This window comes from Motacilla alba, chromosome 18, assembly GCF_015832195.1.
Source record: "Motacilla alba alba isolate MOTALB_02 chromosome 18, Motacilla_alba_V1.0_pri, whole genome shotgun sequence".
Lineage (NCBI taxonomy): Eukaryota > Metazoa > Chordata > Aves > Passeriformes > Motacillidae > Motacilla > Motacilla alba.
Genome location: NC_052033.1, coordinates 8,375,606 through 8,392,811, shown reverse-complemented (window position 1 = coordinate 8,392,811; position 17,206 = coordinate 8,375,606). Strand labels below are relative to the sequence as shown.

Here is a 17,206-nt window from a genome sequence, read left to right as displayed (position 1 = left end):
ACAGCTTGAAGGCTCTGACCATCCATTTGGTGAGCTCAGGCCATTCCTCACTGAAGCAGATTTTGGCAGGTGCTGGCTGCTCTCAGTAACTCTGGTTTACCATTACATGCAGGAATCCTGCTTTTAAAAACAGAGCTCAGAGATGCCAGTGAATAATTCACTTCCACAAGCACTGAACTATTGCTGCCATTTAATGAGAGAAGCAGTCTGAGTGCTACCTGCACCTTCTTCTGACCTAGACTGCAACCCCTACTATGTACCATATGTATAATGCCTAATGCAACAGCACTCCTGACCTCAGCACAGCTACAGCTGCAGGTAACATCAGAAACCATTCGAAAATTAATAATTTATATTTAACTCTTCTCAATGGCTAGTTTGGAATAATTTGAATTCTGCTCACATATCCCACTAAATGTTGGTTAGTAAATAAATTTTGTCCCATCACCTCATAAAGTATCAGAAATTTAAAGGCTGGTATGAAATAAAGAGTCTGAAAGATATGCAGGATTCTTTATGTTTTAATTCAAACTGAAATTATTAAAGAGAAGATAATTGGCACAGCCAAATTAACCCAAGGGCTGACTAAAGAAACCTGGGCCAGCATCAGCCTGACCCGGTGTAATGCTGTAATGTCATCATTAACTGCCTTCAAAGGCAAGAGCAATTAAGTAAAGGGTAAAAGCAGTAGAAAGGCTGTAATTTCTTGCGTAAGACCATTATTGAGAAAACAACCTTTTGACACAGAGAATTATTTTTTTTTCCTCTGTCTGCTGCAAATTGGGAAATATGAAGGGTAAATAAAATGACCTCTGCCAGGGCAGGTTTCCTGGGATAAGTGTCTCCTCGGTTAGGGAGCCGATAATTTTTGGCCATTTCTGCGATGTTTAGACACCAGCAGCTTCTCTGCGCCTGGTCGCGCACACGCTTCCTGCCGCAGCCGCTCCCTCGGCGATGTCAGCGGCGAACCCCGCACCGAGCCCGTGACACAAACCCGCACCGAGTTCCTGGAACCGGCGGATTATCGGGGCGGCCCGCACGGGGCGCGGGAGGCTCGGCACGCCCGGGAGCGGCAGGAACCGGGAGCGGCCGGAGCTCCGCACCCGCGCCGGCCGCGGGCCCGAGCGGCTCCTCGCCCCGGGGGCCGTTCCGAGCGTCACCACCACCGGCCGCTGGAACACCGGCTGCGCCCGAGGGACGGACAGGGCCGCTCCCGCTGCCAGGAGTCCCCTCGTCCCCGTCCCCGCCCCCGCCCGCCCCGCTCCGTCCCGCCCCGTCCCGCCCCTCGGGCCGGCGCTGCGGCGGCTCGGGCAGGCCCGTCCCCCCGCGGGGCCCGGATTGGCGGCGCCGCCGCCTCCCCGCCGCTGCCGCCGCCCGGCGCGGGCAGGAGCGGCCAGTGCCATGAGCCGGGGCTGAGGCGAGGGGCTGGGGCAGTGCCGAGAGCCGCGGCTGAAGGTGAGGCGCTGGGGCAGTGCCGAGAGCCGCGGCTGAGGTGAGGGGGCCGGGCAGTGCCGTGAGGGCGCCCGCCGGTCCCCGCGGGCTGCGGGCAGGGAGGAGCGCAGGGGCCGAGGGCGGCGGTCGGGCCGGGCCGCGGGCGGCTCCCGGGGCCGGGCAGGGCGGATGGCGGCCGGGGGAGAGCCGGGAGCCCGCGGGGAGCGGGGCCGGGCCGATGCGGGGCTGGGCGGGATGGAGCCGCCGCTCCTCGGCGCGGGAGCGGGGTTTGCCGAGCCGGGGGTGCCGCTGGGCAGGAGCTGCCGGAGTACGAGCGACACCTGAAAAACAAGTGACAGAGGAGGCGGCAGCGGTCGCTCCTGCTGAAACCGAGGGAAAATTTTTCAGTTAGCTTTTGCCACCAAAGGCGAGAGGTTTCCTGTCTACTAAAATTGTTTCCTCTCTCTTGCCCTAGCTGTCGGCTCCTTGGTTTCTGCTTCTCTTTTAAAATTTTCAGTGTCATCTGTGTTATCTTCATTGCAGTTCAGGGGCTAAACCCGTGTACTGTGTCTCTTCAGCGTGTGCTAAAGTTCCTCCTGAATGTTTGTGCTGAACTTCTTGGTGATTTGTGTCTGCCAGCAAATGTCTTGAGGAGCTCCTGATCATAATTTTGGGAAATGAAGTATACAGCGGAGGTTAATTTAAAGTTTTGTATGGCACCTAAGTACTATAACCATAAGATAAATTAGCGTAAGTCTTCAGTGCTGTAAGATTATCTTCTGTTAAGATGCTTTGTCATACTCCTCTTTCAAGATGATATTGCCCATGCGACTCAGGAAAAATAAGGGGTTATAATTTCAGGGGTGTGTATTTTTACAAGAAGATGTTGTCATTTTAGTGCTGAAATAACTTAATATTCCTAAATTGAATAAAATTCAGGCAGAGTGAGTAGTCTGTTTTGATTTTCTTGGAACTGAAAATGTCCTAAATGAGAGGTAAAAGGACTTCACCTTAAGCGTAAAATGGTAAACTAGCTATTTGGGATGTTAAAACTGACTTTTAAAGACTCTGACGTGATGCTGTTTTATGATTTATGAGAGGTTACTTCTCTGACTTCAGAGCCGATCCAACAAGGTGGTGTGTTGTGGGTGGCATATTAATTGTGCTCCAAGTAGGTGCTGAGGCTGGAGTGAGGTAGTGTTTCTAAAGCAGTACAGGGTGCTTTCTCCCTTGAGTAGAAGACCAAGAAGTTGATTCTGTGCTCAGAGATGTCTTATGCTGGAGTTTGCCGGGGTATGATATGGCCTGGGAGTTGTACTGGCAAGCTGAACACTTATTTTGTGAACAGCACTTCTGGTCCATGCGAAGAACTTACTGAAATGACCTATTTCAGGAAAAAAAGAATTCATTTAATAAAATCCAAAGTTAAAACTTGAAGAAGGACATGGCCCAGTAGTGTGTATTAATTACATACTTCTTTTTGTGTGGTAACAATTCTTAAGACTTCCAGGTTGTTTCTAACTAAAGAACTTCTAAACCAACTGTTTTTCAAACTAAAGAATGTGGAGCAAGAAGCCTGGACATAACGGGTAATGCCAGTAATTTCTGTGTTGTGGTAGGTGTGTAAACAAAGTAATGGGAGATAATGAAACTTACTTAGCAAATAAAAGGCTAATAGAACTGAAATACATTTAAAATCATGGAGCTAGAGGACTGAGGATACATTGTGGAATTCAGACAGCTTTTTAGTTGATGCATTTGGGGACTGTGCTGCTCTACCCCAACCTTCTATGCCAACTCAACCAATTCCCTGTGATGAAATCAGAGGGTTTCTCTTGTGGCACATCTGAAAGGCCACTGGAGTTGCATTGTGTGGGTGAAGGTGACCAGTCACAGGCGTGGCAGTGGCCATAGGTAAGGACACGTTGCCCTGTCCTGCTCTCCAGGACTGAGCTTTAGCCAGTTTCTGCCTGTGAGATGAATAAATTGTGGTGTGAGTGTGCAGAGTGTAACTGACACCTGCCCAGGAGCTGAGGAAAAATGAAGGCTGTTTATTAGGATAAACTGGAGGTTCCAAAAGAATAGAGGGGAGGGTAAGTAAATTCTGATCTTAAAAACAGTCTTGGAGCTTGGAAAAGTCCCTCAAATCTCTGGATTTTTTATTATTTTTCTTTGGTAAGCTAGAAATTACAGTATCAGATGTCCACAGCAGTAATGCTAATTCAGTGTGCTCTAAAACATTTATCTATGAATAAAGACCTCATGTTCTAGAAACCCTTACTGCCCTAAATGAAACAATCAGATGACAATGTATGCTGGAAAATGAGAGCACAATGTAGGCTTAGAGATTAGAGAAAAAAAGATAAGAGTTAATACAGCGAGCTGTCATGAGTGTGTACTTTGTATTAGAAGAGATGTATTCAGAGTAGAAACCAACTCTGGAAGTGCACAAGGGTGCCACATGTGCCTGATAAAGGGCATGAACATTTTTAAGTAATGCAAAGTGGACACTTGAAAGGATGTCTTGTGCTTTCAAGGCGGAGGAGTGTAGAACACTGAGCTACTGAGAGAAAAATATCATGTCAGAGCTGTTGATACCAAAACAAAAATGTGTACCACTCCTTATTGTAGAGGATTGTGCTAAATGGTTCGGATTCACAAAGTAAAGGGTTTGTTTTGGAGGGGTTTGTACTGCAAGTGGTTGAATTAATCATCTTTGCTGGACAAAATTCCCAATTATTGAGTCATAAAAATATATGATCAGCTGTTCTTGACAGGATTGTGAATTATCTCTTCTTGGAGGTCAGCTTCTATAAAGCTGCTGTTAACATGGCAAGCACAGAAGTTTGAAGGCAGAAAGTTAATAATAATTGATCAAAATCCCATTTCCAGCTTAAGCAACAAGACCTGAAGGTTGTGCACTGGCTGGGAGGATTTATCCTCACCCAGCAGGCTCAGCCCCTGCTCCCTCAGAGCATGGTGAGGGATGGGGGTTGACCTCCTGCAGAGATAGCACTGAAGTAGTGTCCTCTGCAGAAGAGCTATAAGTGAATGGATTTGCTTGGATTTGGGCCAAGCTTTGTGTATCACAGATCCTAAAGTATTTACATACTTGCCAAATGGAATTTTAATTCTTTTAAGGTGATTTTTGTGTTCTTTCACACAAGTCCTTACTGGAGTTTTGCACTGGAGGCTGCCTTGTGCTAACTTGGTTTCATGAGTTTGAGTCTGTACAGAGCAAAATCTCCTCTCCTTGGTCAGCACAGTAACAATGCAACCAGTGTAGTGCAGGACTCCCAGTCAGACCAGTTCAGTAGAGCAGAATCTGCCTCTTTCATAATTTCCTTTAATGGACTCCTTGATGACCGTTATCTCTGAAAAATAAAAACCAAGTGTCTTAAGTTGAAACTGCTCAACTGAAGCATCTGAGAGGCATTGCTTGAAAACTTCCTGTGTTAGCCACGGCCAGTCTTGCTTCTGTTGGAAATGGTGAGAAAGGAAGCAGAGGAGCAAGTTTTGATGGTAGAGTAGGTCAGAGTGACTGAGGCGTCTGCAGTGTGCAGTAATCCCTGTAAGTTTTGTTGGTGTTTTTTCTTCCTGCCTCACCCTCTGGGAGGAGAGGAGTTCCAGGGTGTTGTGTTATTTACCAGTCATATTTATTCTCTGGTTACTGTCTGTTGAAGTCAATTGTTAGTGTACTTGGAGGGACATGAGAATATAGTGATAAAACAGGGTTTATTCTCTGATGTTGCCTTTCTGCTCCTCAAAACTCCTACTTCTCTGTTCATTGTCTTTCCTATTTGTTTTAACTCACTCCTCTCCAGACAGTAAGGTGTGTTACTCTGCTATGCAAAGTCCAAATCAATACCCAGTGCAGTTGGGGTTCTAAAAGGGAAGAGGACTGATGGACAATGGATAACAGAAGATCAATAAACATGGTAAATAGTGGTGTTTCCCCATAAAGGCCAGGAGGGCAGCGGAAATGAATCGTTGTGTGAACCAGGCTTTAATATTCATTACCTTGTGTCTCAGTGGTTTACAAAGTGTTGTGCTCTCTGACCCTGCTGGTGTTGGATGACAGGAATACTGCAGGAGAATGTCCCTTAGTGCTGTGACTGTGTTGTATGTCCTGCAGGATTGTTATTCTGGAGCTGTGAGAAGGTGGGATGGTCATGCTTAGAATTGGATCTCTTTCAAGAGTATAAAAATGGTTATTCAGGCATTGGAGTGCTCTTTTAAAAGATCTGTTTGGTCCAAAAAATTACTATATTGGGTTTTAGTAGTGGAAATAGAAGACAGAGCTACAAGACTTTAGATCTTACTCTGGATTTCACGTGTTTTGTTTAAATTACACTTCAGTTGTAAAATAGGACTGCAAAATTATAAGCACAAAGGTATGGATCCTTTGGTACTGGGAATCTCAAAGCAGATGGCAGAGGAGTGAAATGTGAATGTGACCTGTCATGAGCTGCAGTAAAGTACTGATCTGAAATTAAAAAAAGAGATCTAAAAAACATTCTGTTTCCCTGGAAGTCAGGATTAAGACTGAGAAAAAACCCCTGTTTTTAGGAGCCCAGACTGGAAGGGCTCCTTCCCTGGAGCTGGAAGAATGGGGGTTCTGTGTGGGGAAGGAGCTGGTGGTGTTCACACGCCTGTGTTGTGGGAGCTTGGGTGGGAAATGTCACCAGACATGTGACATGGAGAGACAGTGGAGGTGTCTGAGTTGTGCTCGCTGTCTCCTGCCTGCGAGCTGCAGCGTGTTTGGCTTCCTTGTCCTCTGAAGCCCCGGGTATCCAGAGCCTGCCTGCACCAGGCTCTGCCAGGGATCCATCCCAGACTCCTCTGGCTGAGGCCAGAAGTGATGCCTTGCAAGAGCAGAGCATTGCAGAGCATTCCCACAGCTCTGCCTGCTGTCATCTCCCACTTCTTGTTCCCATCTCCCTGCCCCACTGTGGCCAGGGCAAGGTGGAGATTCTCTCTGCATGCTTTCCAAGCCAGGCATTACCATTCTGCGTGCTTAATATGTATCCGTCATCCCTGTTGCCCAGAGTGGCTTCACTTTATTTCCTGGTACTCTTGTGTAATGCTTGGGGTTGGTCACATAAATAAATGTACTTTGGTAGGAAATGAAAGTGATCTGTACAACTCTTGACTTGTTTGGAGCTACTGTGACGTTTGATAAGGCTTATCTTTGTAGGACCTCCTCGGTAACATTTTTTTTTTTTGTCTTATTATTTCCACACTTCTTCCTTTTCAACTTGACTTGAAGTATTAAACAAAGGAATTAGGAGAAGTGGAAAGAACTAAGGGGGAGATAATCCTGAATGTCTGTCAACTCAGGAGCGTGCTGGTTAATAAACGTTCTGCCAGGTTTTGAATAAACCTTCTGAGCAAATGCGTGACAACTTTACAAGAGTATTTTTATAGAAAAGAAAAAAGTGTTACTCTTCTATTTTTATGTTATTTTTAGCGAGAGTAGCAAGAGATGTGGATGGAGAACAGACTAGCTGTGCATACAAACTTTCACCTATTTTGTAATTCCCTTTATTCCCTTTTATCATTCCCTTTTTGACAACAGGTTGAGTGTTCCCAGAAACCTTAACACTGCTGAGAGATTTCAGGCAAGCTGAAAGCAGTGCCTGACAGTTTCAGAAAACTCTGTGAGTGTCTGAAAAGATGCATTAGGAAATGGGTTATATTTAAAAGTGTAAATATTTAGTTGTCTGGCTCTCTATTTCTTTTGTCATGCAGCTTTGAGATGTGGATTGGCAATGGTTTTGGAGCATTGTATGAACCTTTGCTTTTCTGGTGAGTTGGACCAACTTTCCAGTTTTACTTTTAAATCCTGTCTACATCCTAGCTATCATTCTTTCTTCCATATTAAAACTTCACAACTGAAATTATAAAAATGAGTAAATAGTGGTGCTGCCCCATGAGTGGTTTTGCTTTCTCAGGATGTATTTTTTTAATCTGCTTCTTCCATCCAGCTGCCCTAAGCAGTGCATTTACCAAAGAAAATACCATGGACTGACTGTTTTGCAAATGTCTTTGTGGACAAAAATGGGCGAGGTGTGAACAGTGGCTTTTTGAGCTTCCTCCTCCTGTAACCCCAGCCAAATCAGTGCTGGTTTGTGTGGTCTGTTCGGGTCTCAGGCTGCTGAAGAAGGGATTGTCTGTTGGCATAACACTTCTGATCCTTCACGGAGTGGGAGAGCTTTTGAGGGGGTGTGGAGGCTGTTCCTCATTTTCACAGAGGAGCTCATGGTGAGGAATGGAGATGAGAGATTTCCATCCCATGTGTGCATTTCCACTTGCGCTGCTCAGTTCAGTTTCCCCTAAAGAGTCACCGGTGTTGTCTGAAGCATTTGTTGTACAGAGGCAGCAGAGGCAGCTCTGCAGAGATGGGAGCAGCTTCCTCACCCTTCACTCCTCGCTATTTTGTCACCTTATCCTGGAGGACAGCCTGAGCTGCCACTCCTGCTTGGCTTCTCAGCCCTGACCTCTCTGAGCAATTAAAAGCTTCGTTTACACACCCACACCCTGAGAGTGTGTGCTGTGCATACCCACAAACCTGCTCGTGGTGCTTGTAATTCAGAGCTTGGCTCTCTTTGATAAACAAATGCCTGGTGGATGAATTAAGCATGGATATAGGAACATTGCCTTATATCTGAAATTAGACTTGCCTGCATAATTCTATAATTGGACAAGGCAGGATATGGCTCAAAGACACTTATTTCCCTTTGCCCTTTTGAATCCATCTGGTGGCTTTTGCTGTTCTTTTATCTCCCAGCAAATCAAGACCTTAAAATTGATGACCCCAAATTAATTTCCTTGAAGCTGCTTTAATGACACTTCCCTTTCTGTGCATGCATGTGCACAAAATGTAACTCACATAGAGGGGAGTGCATTCACTGTTTTTTAGCTGGTTGAGACTATAGAAATTATTTCTAAATGCAGTAGTAAAAACTTTTATGGTGTTGAAGGCATTTCCTGGACAAATTACACTGATGATACCTGTTTATTGAATAAAAAATATAGGATAAGAAAGGGAAAACTTTAGCTCTTTTTTACAAGGAAGTAACTGCAAAGGAGAATGACAATAGAGAGTTTGCATTAATACAGCTTGAATGTAAAGTAGAACTGGAGTTCTTAAAAATTCATTAAATTTTTTTAAGCTGTTCGTATTGCACTGTGAATTCAGCAGGTATCTGGTGAATTTTGGTGTGTATTGCTACAAGACACCCACCTGCTGACTTTTTTGCTTTTCAGCCTGTGGGGTTGTCAGATGAAATTCCTGGAGACAGCTATGCTGATTAATGTTCTCAGAAGTGAGATCTGCGTGTGTGCTTTACAACTCCCTATGTAGCTGGTCAAAATTTAGTATGTGCCTCTCTGAAATACAGTTTTGGAGGAGTGATTTCATTTACAGAAGTCCCATTGCACTGGTCTGCCTTCCACTAAGTTAAGGACCTGTGTCTGTGTGCTGTGACTGACTTATACCATAGAGGAGCAAAGGTTGAGAGAAAATGAATAATGGGTGGGAACACTTCTCAAGGAGTGCTGAAAAGTTCAGAAAACCTTTAGTGAACTTAAACCTTTCAGGGAAAATTTTATTTTTCTTTAATTTCACACTGGTGGCCTGATTCACACAGGGAATGACTGTGTTGGGGTAGATCCATGCTGCTGAAAAAACAAGACGAGAGGTCTGGTTATGTTCTTCCCAATCTTATTTTGTTCGGGGTTTTTTGGGGGGTTTTTTGATTTTTGGGGGGGTTTTTTGGGGGGTTTTGGTGGTTTTTTTTGTTGTTGTTGTTTTATATTTGTTTTGGTTTGTTTTTGGGGGTTTTTTTGGTAGTTTTTTTGTTTTGGTTTTTTTTTTTTTGTTTTTTTTGTTTTGTTTTGTGTTTTGGTTTTGTTTTTGTTTTTGTTTTTTTTGAGTATTCACATGACAAATGATCCTTCCAGGCTTGTTATCAGTACCATATTTGGAGAGAGAAAAACAGTGTGGGAAGGATCCCCATATGCCCAAGGACCTCACTTTACCCTCTCAGTGTACTGACTTCCTTTCTCCTTTGGAGCAATACGTGTCTTTCCATTGCTGTGAAATGATCATTTAAATTCAGAATGCCAGCAAAGCTGAGGGTTTTTTTTCATCTATCTCCCATGGTTTCTTAGCAATTAGGCATTAAAAAAAAATATGTTGTGGGAGGTGCTCATCATTTTCTGACTCAGTTGGTTTCAATGGGAGTCAGGCCTGTAAAGCAGCTGTTAAGGTCAGGCAATCTGTAATTGACCTGTCAGATGTTGCAATTAAAGTGTAATGCAGCTGTTAGAAATAGGAGTTACCTCCATTGCTCCTGAAAAAAACCGAAAAGCATTCCGAAATCAAACCACCAGAAAGCTTTAATATATTTCAGTGATTCATTGAGTACTGCTCACTTCTGTGTGTAATGCAAGAAACAGAGGGGAATGCAGATGGAGCTGCTGCCTTTGATTTCAGTGCTGTTTGTGGCAAGGCCTCTTTCATGTTCTGAATTACAAGGTCCAAGGAAAATTCTTGCCAATATCAGTCAATTAATAAGTTTACACCTTGAAATGCTTGGAGTTGTTATAAATACTATGGAAAAACTAAGAAAATGTATTTATGTGAAAATACACATGGGAATGCTTTTGCCACATACTGTTTTTCTTGCCTTAATGCTTTTGTGGGTTTTGTGAAATAGTAGAATGTACTGTAATAAAATAACTGGGAATTGTATGGTTGCTTCAGCCCTGTGCACTTGAGTGAGTGTTTTTGTGACTGTCTCATAGTCCAGTGTTTTTAATCATAAAATTCTTAAGCCACTCTTTAATTCAAAATTAGTCATTGAGTGATGATACTGAAATGTTTGTAACAGTTGCAAGGCTCTAGAAGCTTTTGACAGCTCCCCAGAACCTTTATGTCATGACAGTCAGTTGGGAAGCTGGGGAGGTCTGAGTTGGCTGTCCTAATGTTTTTATTGAGCCTCACTTGATATCTGTGCTCACTGAGGGTGTACAGTGTTTTTGTGTTGTGTGTTTGCTTGGGTTTTTGGCTTTTGTTAATAAGCAGAATGCTTTGTCCTTAGCATGGTAAAAATTCAGGTTGTTTGTGTCCATCTGGGTTCCATTTCAGTGTCTTGGATGTTGTCCTGTGCTCGTCACTGTCCTCCAGCTGGAAAGCCACAGTGGTGCTGAACTTTTGCATTTTAGTTTCTAGGTATTTGAGTTGAACATAAATCTGAATGAGAAGAGTGTTGCCTTAAGCAATGAGAGAACTGTCTGGTACTCAGCAATTCCAAATCTGACATTTTATTTTCGGGCTATTCTTAGGACAAGGATTCTTTAGAGTTTGTTTTGTTACCTTCTATGGATCTTTCTATGAATTAGAAGTTTAAATATTTTATGCACTGAAGCTGTCATCAGTAGTTTATGATCTCTGCACAGTTCTTGCTAGAATGTGTGATTCTAGAGCTGCATTAATGTGGTTCTCAGTCTTTGCTGTTGCTACTTTAAGGTGTTAGTGATTCTTTGTGATCTTACTTGTTCCATAATCTGTGTGAACACTGCTCTTCAGTCAGGTAAGTTAGAGCAAAATTTTTCTAACCCTCCTAATAATACTGAAACTAAAAATAACATGATTACCTGCACATGGCTTTCAGAGAAGTCTGGAGTTCTAGTCCATTTTCTTCCAAAATTAGATCACAAAGAGCTTTTCTGTTCATGTGGTGCTGATTTATGTTTCTTTTGCAGTTTCCAGGTAGCAGGAAATGCTGGTAGTACCTTTCTCCATTTTTTTCATGGAATCCAGTGACAGGAGAGACCATTGCATGGCATGGAGTGATTGGCAGGACTGCCTCTCTTAGGTGCTGGGAACAATTATTTTAAAGAAACTTTGCAGAGAAGTTTGACTTTTGGGTTGAATTACTTTTGTCCCACCTACCTCAAACTTGATGGCAGCTCTGAAAAGACTTGCATGTTTTGAAGTCCTGTTTTTTGGCCTTTTCTTAACCTTTTCTGTCCTTTGGACCTTCTGGGTTTATGCTTGCAGAAGTTTCTGAGAAATCCTGATCTGTCATAAATGCATTTTCTGCATTTATCAAAGACACTTTTCCTTGGGTAGATGAGATGCAGGGAGGTGAACGACTGTAATCAATGTGCCCTCTAACAGCAGTTCCCTATGTTAATATTTGCAGCTTGCTCTGTATCTTCAGGTGCCTTAAGGTAATTAATTTTCATGTATTAAGTACAACTGCCTTTCTAGTTAGGTATGAATACTTTATTTGTATTAAATGTAGCCCTCCTCTCTTCCCTAGACAGTGTAAGCTTTCTGAAAATAGCCTTGCTTTGGTTTGTTCTTGTTTTGGTTTGTGCCAGCTGCCTGGTCTGTAGATCTTTGCCTGTTTTTTCTAATTGTTTATTTTATTTGAGGAGTTATTACCTTGCTTCTTAGGGATGTGCTAGGTCCAAAACAAAATACTTCTAAGTATTAAAAGCTTGAGTACTATTTAATAGCACCAGAGAATATCCCCTTCTGTAGTTTTGAAAGCATCTCTCAGACCTAAGGAAACCATGATTGTTTGTCCTGTCAGCTTAAAAAGCCACGAGGCACCTTGCATGCTAATACTCTGCAGAACATGAAATTAAAATGAAGGCTGGACATAAGAAATATGAAATTTGATCAATCATTAAAAATCCCCTGAAAAAAAAAAAAGATGTCTTTAGATATCTATGGGTAAACCTGTAGATTCCATTCCTTTTTTAATAATCTCTCATAACTACATTTTACATGGGGACCTAGAGGTTGAGTTACTAATTAGTGCTGCTCCTCTGTGTATCTGAGTTCAGCCTCATGTGGACAAGCCTGTTTATTTTTAAAACCTTTTCATATGAGGGCGTGTGATGGTTGTTTTACCTTGGCAGGTACTGTGACTATAGCTGTAATTTTTTGTTAGTGAAATGAATGTAAATATAAGAAGAAGTCTTTGAATGCTCACTTGCTACCTCTAGCCACTTCTACCTATTGATGTGCATTTGTACAGGGGAAAAAGAGCCTGCAAGACAATTCTGATAAGCTCTTTTTAATTTAGGATTCAGGGCACCTTCTTTTACTTAATTTTGGAAACATGCTTTTCTCTAAGTCACTCGGTCAAAATTTCCCCTAAAGATTTCCTAGTGACCTTTAATTTAATCGGAGATGTGGGCAGAGTTTTCAGCTGTGGACTAATCCATGGAGGTTTTAGATAATATTTTATCAGATTAATGAGGAGATGATTTTTTTTTTTCACCAAGATAAGAGAGCAAGTTACAATTCTGCACAGTTTAACCTCACCATTTACCCTTTCCACAGGGTGTCATTTTTTACATGTAATCTTTTGATGCTTTATTATTATAGAAATCCAATATGTTCTGTTGAGATGCAGAACTTGTGCAGCGCCAGAAGATCCTGGTGTAGACTCTCCTCCCTTTAGAAGAGAGCAAATGCAGCAGTTATGTATTTATTGCTCAGAACTGTAAGACCACTGTTGGGTTTGAGAACCCAGCAGTTTAAGGACAGTGGGAAAAGCTGGCTTTAGGCTGCCTCTGAGTTTGCCCTTGTTTCAAAGTATCTATTTCTGAATCCCTTGCTGCAGAAATTTCAGATCTAGGTCTGTAAACTTGTCTTTTTCTGGGGCATTTCTCTTCTCACTTGTGGCTAAATTAGTTTTTAAAGTAATTTCGATGCCAGCAGCTAGCTACCTGGAAAAACCACATATTTTAACATAATTTTAAGGACAGCAATATATGTTATAGGAAATGACTAAAACTCCAAAATCTGGGGGAGGGAGGGGGGAATATGGTGATGGTTTGTTACAATTTTTTTTGTTCTGGAAACTAATGAAAGGGTTCTTTGAACTGTTCAATGTAGAGTGTTTTGGAAGGAAAAGGTGCTACCTGTTGCTTGCAATTAGAAATTATAAACAAGAATATAGTTCATAGGAGGAGAACACATGAATGGAGAAAGTATTATGTATGTACTAGAATTTTTATTCATTCTTATTGTGCCAACTGGGAGTAAATGTTCTTTAATATAATTATACTCTGGTGCAGTTTGAATCTGTTCCAAAGAGCAGAGCTCTGCCTAAAAACTTCTTTTATTTCTTCTCTTAAGGGAAAGTGTTGGATTTCTTTAAAATACTGCTTCACTTCAGCCTTCAGAAAATCATTAAATAAGAAGAAATTAGATTTTTCTGAGTTTCTGGAGAACCTTTAACTGCTTAGCTTTTTGTGTTTGTTAAAATGGGACTGTAGTGCAGCTTTTAAAGTTTTGGTAAGTGGTGTGTCATGGAAGGAGAATAGGAAATAATAATAATAATTCTTTTATCAGTAAAGGCAGAGGAACTAATGTGGTAGCTGACCTTTCTTAGGTCTTTGGGGAAAATGTTCGTATAGAATACACTCGCTTAGCTAACATTAAACAATTTTTGCTTGATTATTTTTGAAGTGTTGTAAAGACAAGTTTGGGGACCTCAGCAGCAGCAACAAAATTCCAGTAATTTTGTCTGCAGCAAAATTCCAGTAGTTTTGAAGACTACTTGTTTGCCATTGCAATTTTACTTGGCTTTTCTGTCCTGGACTTAAAATGACTCTTACTTATCTCTTTGATAGGTTTATAATTTTCATTAAATATATAATCTCATTGACAAGACTTTAAAATTTTGCCTATGATTCTCTTTTTAAGTATACCTAAGCATACTTAAATGGAGATTATTTAACTTAAATTTTTCTGAACTCAAAAGCATTTGCGCAAGAATGTTTGGGTTTTTTTAAACGATGCTCAGAGATCTCCTGCTGGAGGTGTTTTAACTCTCAAAAAGCTTAGTTGTGCTGACCTGGTTTTCTCTGTCAGGGGTATGTGCTGTGTATGTCATGATCCATGGTGGGTGGCACCATCAGTTTTGGCCATGATCTGGGATTGGCTTCTGCTCAACACATTTAAAACACAGTCTTTTAATAGTACTTGATGTTGATATCAACTTTTTCATTTCTGCCCTTGGATTTAAAACAGGTTTTGTTGCTTTTGTTTTTTTCCCTTCTTCCCCCCACCTCTGTATCTCAAATCCAGTTGCATGAACTTGGAAAGGGAAGGAAACTTCCTTCTTGTTCCTGATGGAAACTGAGCTTTAAAGCCTTTTCTCCAGGCTAGGTAACTGGATCCCTGACAGTAAGGTTTCACAGGGCTATTGTGTGATAGTAATTACCAACCCTGGCTCTGTAGTTCATTTAAAAGTAATGACTAGTGGATGTAAAAGGAACAATAGATGTTAACTATGGAATACATTAACTCATGGAGATGCCAGGGGAATTTAATTGATCGTAATTAGAAAATTGAATGGGGATAGGAAAGAACGTTGAATTTTGCATTTTGTATCCCTTCATTTTTTTGTCTTTTATGATATAGATCTGCTGAATGAGATGAAGTCCATGTGACAGATAATGTCCCAGCAGCTGTGCTCTCTGCTTCAGGGAGGGCATTCTGGGCTAAATAGGAATTGGTTTTACTTCTGTGGCAAAGCAGTACTTTTCACTAATACTGTGCTTCATTTTGAAGGACCTGAAATGAAGACTTCTTGCTCTTAAAAGAAAATTTTGCCTGATGCTGAGGGCTCTGTTACTTATTTTAATTAAGTACAAAGAATTGCAGCAGTTCTCCCACATATCTCAGTGTTGGAAGGCAGATACTGCTTGAATCTCTAGTAAATCAAACAGAATCTAGAATTTCTGGGAGCAAATATGAATTTCAGATCATATTGCCTTGTGTAGGTGTTCCCTGTCTGAGAAGGATTTAATGTGCTGCTGGCCTGGTTTGGAACATGGCTGTAATGTGTTAGTGGGGTCCTGTTAAAATAAAATCTCTCACTCCATAAGGAGGCTGCAAAGATTGTCTAAAACAAATATACTGCTGCTTCTTGCTGCCAAATGAAGGGTGGATTTAGAGTATGAAGCTTTGAGTCTGACACTCGAAAATTACTATCATGTAACCCAAAATTAAAAAAAAGGCCCCATGAATCCTAAAGAACAACTGTGTGTTCTTCCCAGTCTGCCAAAGCACGAGCTGCCTGTTGGATAAGTGATGGCCCAGAAGGGTTACTGGGGAAGCAGAGTTATAACCAGTGAGAAGCATCTTTCCCTGTGAGCAGCTGTGGCAATCTGCATGAAGTTGAATTGTGGCATTATCAGTAATGAAATTGTTTCCTGTACTGCATTTAGGACTTGTTCTTCTGGTGCAACTGACAGATACAGGGGAAAGTGTTGCAGTGCTGTTTAATAACCTGTGAGGCTTTTCCTTTACTTAGGAGGAAAGGAATTTCTGGTTTGTGGAAAACACATTTTTTGGTCTGTGTTTAGTAGCAACAAAAATACAAGTGTTGAACCTTGTTGCACATTTTTCTGAAAGCATTTTGCTAATACAGTGCACTGTGTATCCTTCCCCCCAATGAAGATGTTGTAATAAGTAATAGCAATGTGATTGGAGTAGTTGGCTGCTGCAGAGCATGTGAGTTTAGTTACCCAATCCAGCCTGTTTCTCCAACTAAATGATTATGACTAAGTGTGGTATATGCAACTTCGACCTTTAAAATGAGTTCCTAGTTTGCTGCTTTGTTGTTTGAATCACTTTCTACATTGTTAATATGAAAAAAATTGCTTTGCTGTATAAAGTTGGTGGGATAATTGTCCAAGGCTCTCAGATGGACTGTGTGTTTTTCAGGGCTGTGAACAGGTGCTTTCTGGGGCGCAGCTGAAGAAGGGTGGGGTGTTTTTCCACTGCAGGAGAAGGGAACAGGAGGGTGTTTATGCTGCTGGGCAGAAGGACACATTGCTGGGTTCTTGGCTCTTCCTGTTCACTCCCAATTAGTCATTCCTGGAAAGGAGCACAGCTACTGCTGGGACACTTAAAAGAGGTGTCATGGGCTAACCCACACCTGGCCTCTACCTGGGTGTCCCTGTTTGTCACCAGGTGCATCACAGTGTAGTGGAGACGTGTTGGCACCCAGGCAAAGGCATCCTCGGCTCCAGCCCTGCTGCCTCCCTGCTCACAGGAAAGGGCTGGCTCAGGAATGCTGGCTGTCCCAGGCAGCTGCTCTCGCTGTTTGCCTGGCTCAGTGTTTCCTGTTGTTGGAGCTTTAAAAGCAATGCCTGTAGGTGAGGATTATAAACTGCTCTTCTGTGGGAGTTGGGGATGCAGTGCCTTGAGGTCAGAAGTGGAAATGGCAGCAGTTGGTTGGCAGCTATCTCATTCCACCCTGCAACAGCATTCAAAATTCAAACCTTTGGGGGAAAGGAGTTATTTTCTGAGCAGCTTTCTTCCCTTCCGGGTAAAAGTTCATGTTGTGAATCATTTGAAGCCTGAGGATGTAAGACTGTTACTCAGATCTGCCTGCCACATAAATAAAACTGATACCTTGCATCTTCAGAATCAACAGAAAAACCTTGAAGAGGCAGCTAGAGAATAGGAAACAGTGTGGCCTTCAAAAGAAGGACCGGGGAAAACCTTTGTTTCTGCAAGTACCAATATATCTGCAAACAATCAGTTTGGAATTGTGCCACTTCAGATAGTGAGGCTGGAATATCAGGTCTTCAAACAGCTGGGAGAGGAGCTGAGGAGTAGGGGAAGGAAAATGAGTGAGGAAAATGTAGCCAGAAATGAGTAAGAAGTGAATCTGTTAAAATTATTTAAAGGGTAAAAATGTATGGTTCAAGAGCCTGATGAAATAGC

At 42.2% G+C, this 17,206-nt stretch overlaps 1 protein-coding gene across 5 annotated transcripts in view; it reads left to right on the top strand.

The window, feature by feature from the left end:
- Window positions 1-1,291: 1,291 nt before the first annotated feature.
- The window catches only part of TEX2 (testis expressed 2), a 45,694-nt gene continuing 29,779 nt past the window's right edge, over window positions 1,292-17,206 (top strand). Inside the window, exons 1-2 of one of the 5 annotated variants that reach the window (XM_038157339.1) lie at window positions 1,331-1,455; window positions 7,183-7,239. The gene's annotated coding sequence lies outside the window, so the exon portion shown is untranslated. Of the gene's footprint in view, window positions 1,493-7,180; window positions 7,240-17,206 lie in introns of those variants that run through there. The other 4 variants (XM_038157335.1, XM_038157337.1, XM_038157338.1 and 1 more) reach the window with 4 other exon arrangements.